The 6220-nt window shown below is 46.3% G+C and overlaps 1 long non-coding RNA gene across 1 annotated transcript in view; it reads right to left on the reverse strand.

The window, feature by feature from the left end:
- The window catches only part of LOC122548326, a 15417-nt gene that overhangs the window by 115 nt on the left and 9082 nt on the right, over positions 1–6220 (reverse strand). The window lies entirely within an intron of this gene.

Raw genomic sequence — 6220 nt, forward strand, 5'->3', positions numbered from 1 at the left:
ATGTTGTCCCTTAGATCTCCCTCCAATGATGTTACCCCCTACCCCCCCCCCCCCACCTCTCCACACTGACGTCAGGCTTATTGGTCTATAGTTCCTTGGCTTTTCCTTACATCCTTTCTTAAACAATAGCACCACATTAGCCAACCTCCAGTCTCCCAGTACCTCACCCCACGGCTGTTCATGATATAAATATGTCGGGAGAAAGTGAGTACTGCAGATGCTGGCAATCAGAGTCGAGAAATGTGGCAGTGAAAAAGCATAAGTAATTCCTGAAGAAGGGCTTACATCCGAAACGTCGACTCTCCTGCTCCTCGGACGCTGCCTGACCTGTTGTGCTTTTCCAGCATCACACTTTTCAACTTGATACAAATACCTCAGCAGGGGGCCCAGCAATCTCTTCCCTAGCTTCCCACAAAGGAGGTGTGGAATAATATTCACAATCACAATACTAGAACTGAGAGGCCATATGAATTAGAATTGACTGAAGATGCTGGGATATTGTCCTGAGAAATGAGGAGGCAGTGGAGTGAACTGACAGGAATGTCTGTGATTTCGGAAGGATGTTTTGGTGATCACAGCACAAGGACAAGTCAAAACTCTGAGTGAAATCTGGCTTGATAGATTTTTTTAATGTTTACTTTGTTCACATGCTGGTCAGTCACTGAATCATATTTACTCAAGGCTTCAGACTTACTTTAACAACAGAGCAGAAGTTTATTACATCCAAGAAGAAATAAGAATAAATATGCAACAAATGCTGGAGATTGCAGTGGGTCACACAGCATCCATGGAGAGAGAGCAAGCTAACATTTCAAGTCCAGATAGAGTCATAGAGTCATAGAGATGGACAGCATGGAAACTGACCCTTCGGCCCAACCCGTCCATGCCGACCAGATATCCCAACCCAATCTAGTCCCACCTGCCAGCACCCGGCCCATATCCCTCCACCCTCCGACGCTCCAGGGAAAACAGCCCCAGCCTGTTCAGCCTTCTCCCTGTAGCTCAGATCCTCCAACTCTGGCAACATCCTTGTAAATCTTTCTTGTTTTGAAACATTAGCTTGCTCTCTCTCTGTGGATGCCATCTGACCTGCTGTGATCTGTAGCATTTGTCATTTTCAGTACAGATTCCAGCCTCTGCAGTACCTTGCTAATACATTAAGAATAAAGACAAGCTATCTGAAAGTGGATGACATTTTGAATGGCTGCAAATCACAAACAAACTTTCAACCTTTTTCCCAACACTGTCCATTACATAGATTTAAATCCAGGGAAATTCTACTCCTATTTCAACCCTTGAAATTTCTATTTAACTAATGAAGAGAAAAATAGTAAATAGGAGCAGTAGGCCAGTGGGCCCTTTGAGCCTGCTCTCCTATTCAATATGATCATGGCTGATCATCCAACTCAGTCCATGTTCTGCTTCCCCTCCCCCATACCCTTTGATCCCTCTAACCCTAAGAACTCTATCTAACTCCTTCTTGAAAACATCCTTCAGGTCTCCTTACAATTTCTTTGCTGTGGACAGTTCAGACAATGAGTGAAGCCCTTTCCAAACTGACCATCATAAACCTCCCACAAATCTGAGAGCTTAAACTTTCTCAGTCTCAGAACCTGCAGATTTTTTTCCCCAGACTCTCCTGGTTTGAAAACTTCACAGACTGGACCGTTCTACTCTTTTCCTGAACTGCCCCGAATTCTTCTCCCAGGAGGGACACTAAACCTGCTTCTAACCGCAGGCTGGGGTCATCTGGTGAACTAAACTGGGTTCTGAAATCAATTAAAACAAAAAATACTTCTGAAATTCAAAACTAATGACCTTACTCTCTTGTTGAAAACCAACAGGATAAACATCTGTCAATTAAAAACGTAAAGGGCTTGCAATCACCAGCTCTCTGACACATAAGGACTCTCTGACCTAGTGTGTTTGTTTGAATAAAACCATTTACAAAAGTAACAATACCTATATGAAATTAAAACTTTAAATTTAGAAGCTTTTCTTCACACTTAATAAGGGTTAAAAACAAAGTACTTTTGGACAGAAGGAAAAGCAAAACAAGGCTCATAAACATAAGACACTTTTAATCCAGTCCCTGTACTGCGAGTATTTGATGGGGAACAGTGTAGAGGGAGCTTTACTCTGTATCTAGCCTCATGCTGTCCCTGTTCTGGGAGTGTTTGCTGGGCAACAGTGTAGAGGGAGCTTTACTCTGTTTCTGACCCCATGCTGTCCATGTATTGGGGGTGTTTGTTGGGGACAGTATAGAGGGAGCTTTAGTCTATATCTAATCCTGTACTGTCCCAGCCCTGGGGGAGTTTAACAGGGATAGTGTAGAAGGAGCTTTACTCTGAAGTTGACCCCAGGGATACACTCCCACCAGTTGAAAGGTTATTCTTTCATATCCTAGTTTGGAAGATTTGAGCCCAGTTCCAGTGCCCGCGCTGTAGGGGTGCTGTCCTCCTGGCGATGGTGTGCAGGTTTGACCCTTGTGCTCTATTGACCACTCACCAGGGAGTTACCCTCAGTCTCCTGGCCAACGTCACTCAGAAACAGAAAGTATCTGTGTGTGGGATCTTGCTGTGCACAGAGTGGCTGCAATGCTATTTAAAACACAACGATGACTACACTCCAAAAGTATTTAATTATCACTAAAGCACTTTGGCACATCCTGCTTTTGGGATAGGTGCTACAGCAATTTCAGACACAGCAAGAAATGAACAACTTGAGAAACAGCAGGGGAGATAGATAAGGCCAAAGAGGAACAGACAGTGGGGAAAATAATGATTCCAAACTTAGAGTGAAGGAACAATCAAATTACACAGATATGGGAATTCTAAATAATTCAAAAAGCCCTAGGACTCAATTGTGAAGCATTTGCCTGCGTTTTTCATCCTATTTTCTTTAGCACGAACACACCAGTTTATTATTCAAACACTGTACCACTCCAGGGGCATATACAAAACAGTGACTCAGCACTTGCAAAGCAGCTGGCAGGGAATACCCTCCTGTTTATCATTAAACTTCAAACATGGTTTAATGAACGTTACCCGCCAGTATCAGATACAGCTCCCTCTGCACTGTCACCCACCAAACACTCCCAGGACAGGGACAGCATGGGGTTAGATACAGATTAAAGCTGCCTCTACACCATGGTAAAAACAATGACTGCAGATGCTGGAAACCAGATTCTGGATTAGTGGTGCTGGAAGAGCACAGCAGTTCAGGCTCTACACCATACCCAGTCTAACACTCCCAGGACAGGGGCAGCACCGAGTTAGATACAGAGTAAAGCTCCCTCTACACCGTCTCCATCAAACACTCCCAGGAAAGGGACAGACAGGGTCAGATACAGAGTAAAGCCCCTGTACACCGTCTCCATCAAGCACTCCTGGGACAGGGTAAAAAATCACACAACACCAGGTTATAGTCCAACAGGTTTAATTGGAAGCACACTAGCTTTCGGACCGACACCTGTCACCTGATGAAGGAGCGATGCTCCGAAAGCTAGTGCTTCCAATTAAACCTGTTGGACTATAACCTGGTGTTGTGTGATTTTTAACTTTGTACACCCCAGTCCAACACCGGCATCTCCGAATCCCGGGACAGGGACAGCATGGGTCTGGAATCACATGTGGTCCAGACCAGGAAAGGAGGGTAGATTTCCTTCCCTAAAGGACATTGGTGAATCTGATTGGATCAGCCAACAGTTATTTTACCGTCACTAGACTCATAGACTTTCTGGAGCACAGCATAAGGCCCTTCGGCCCATTAGTTCCATCTGTTCAAAAAAACATTTTACTCAAGTTTCACTGTCTGCCTGGGGGTGAGGTAAAACCTCGAGCCATAAAAAATAGGACCAGGAGGAGGCCATCAGCCCCTCCAGCCTTCTCCTCCATTCAATAGGATCATGGCTGATCCGAAATTCCTTACATCCACTTTCCTGCTCTTTCCCAGTAACCCTTGATTTCTCAACTGATCAAGAATCTCTCTAAATATCCACGCGGACTCTGTCCCCACAGCTCTCTGTGACAAGGAGTTCCAAAGACTCCCAACCTTCTGAGAGAAGAAATTGTTCCCCATCTCAGTCTTAAAGTGGTTCCCCTTTATTCTGAGAGTATACCCTTTGCTCTGTGGAATTCTGTTCCCAGGCAGGGGTTTTGCATTACTGATGCAGTCACAGCCAAGAGTGTGGTGCTGGAAAAGCACAGCCGGTCAGGCAGCATCCGAAGAGCAGGAGAGTCAACATTTCGAGCATGATCTCCACATTCCTGATGAGGATTGGATGAAGACTCTCCCGCTCCTCGGATGCTGCCTGACCTGCTGTGCTTTTCCAGCACCACACTTTTTGACTCTGATCTCCAGCATCTGCAGGCCTCACTTTCTCCTCCTTGATGCAGTGACAGTCCAAGTACGCCACCGTATCTGTTTCTGCTTCATGGTGGAGCAGCTAAAGATGGGGGTGCTCGAAGACCCTTCCTGGAGGAACACAGAGATCTCGGAACAGGAGGAGGTTACAGAGCCTGAGCTGGGTTTGAATTCAAACAGGGATGAGAATTGTAGGATCAAAACCTTGCCGCACAAATTATTAGAGGGCTTTTCGACTCTAGAAAGACATTGCAGCTTTTAAAAATAGCTTCATTGGCTGGGCATTTATTACCCGACACTAGTCACCCCTTGAGTAAAAAAGAGAACAAAGGAAATTTACAGCCCAGGAACAGGCCCTTCGACCCTCCAAGCCTGAGCCGATCCAAGTGTACTGTCTGAACCTGACGGTCAATTCCTAAGCATCTGTATCCTCCTGCTCCCCGCCGACTCATGCATCTGTCCAGACGCATCTTAAATGAATCTATCGTGCCTGCCTCTACCACCTCTGCTGGCAATGCGTTCCAAATGCCCACCACCCTCTGTGTGACGTACTTGCTGCGTGTATCCCCCTTAAACTTTCACGCCTCACCTTGAAAGCGTGACCTCTCGTTATTGAATCCTTCACCCTGGGAAAAAGCTTGTCTCTATCCACCCTGTCTATACCCTTCATGATGTTTTAAATCTCAATCAGGTCCCCCCTCAATCTCCTTTTTTCTAATGAAAATAAACCTACACCTACTCAACCTCTCTTCATAGCTAGCACCCTCCATACCAGGCAACATCCGCGTAAACCTTCTCTACACCCTCTCCAAAGCGTCCACATCCTTTTGGTAATGTGGCGCCCAGAACTGTACACAGTATTCTAAATGCGGCAAGAAGGTGGGGGTGAGCTGCCCCCATTTGCTGTGAGTAGACCCACAATGCCCTTTGGGAGGGAATTCCGGGATTTTGTCTGTGCTGTTCCCTATCGTGACCAGATTGGAATGGTCACCTTCCCACCAGGTGAAGGTTATTTGCTGTGAACTGCTCCCTGGGTTCAGAGTTCAAACTTTTCCAGAGTCCCCATGGACTGAAGGAGTGCACTTATCAGAGTCTCTGCAGTGCTGTGGAAACAACCTCTGAACATCAAACAGACACTGTTTTGTTTTCTCGTCCTTGGAAGCCTTCTTGGCACCTGGCAGAACCAGGAAACCCAAAACTGTCCATTGGCCCTTTCGAGGATACGTATGACTTTATCACTTGGCAATTACCTTCCTGGATCTCAAGGTGAGGCAGACTCTTCCTCATCCAGGTCCTAGTGCCCAACATCGGTCTGAAACAGCTCCCTCAGCACTGATGTCAATAAGCAGGCGATATAGCATGGAAGTAACTGGTGGGAGGATCAGAGGCAGGGTGAGGAAGAATAGATTTTCTCCCAGAGGTGAGTGTGAGTGCGAACCCATGACCAGGAAAGGTGGCTGAGGCAGGAAGACCAACACGTGATCCTGCAGACCTGAGGGAACATCATCAACACTGTCTCGCCAACAGTTTGGGTAAAGCGGGAGAATTACATGACAAGAAAGAGTGTTCTCCAAGACCCAGACACTGGGTCCACAGGCCACGACACTGGGTCCACATCCACCACCCAGGTAACCCAGGAACATCATCAGGATGTCCCACCTGAGACTATCCCAACACAGGTTCTCCTCACAGCAATGGACTCTAAGGAAATGTCCCAAAGACTCCACAAAATCTCTGCTCCTTTCTCATCGACCCAGGGATCCAATCACAATCAAAACGGCAATCTACATCAAAATGGTGTAAAGAGTTTCCAAAGAACAAGAGAGAGGTCCTGAGAGAGACAGAGACAGAGACA

This window comes from Chiloscyllium plagiosum, unplaced genomic scaffold, assembly GCF_004010195.1.
Source record: "Chiloscyllium plagiosum isolate BGI_BamShark_2017 unplaced genomic scaffold, ASM401019v2 scaf_56, whole genome shotgun sequence".
Lineage (NCBI taxonomy): Eukaryota > Metazoa > Chordata > Chondrichthyes > Orectolobiformes > Hemiscylliidae > Chiloscyllium > Chiloscyllium plagiosum.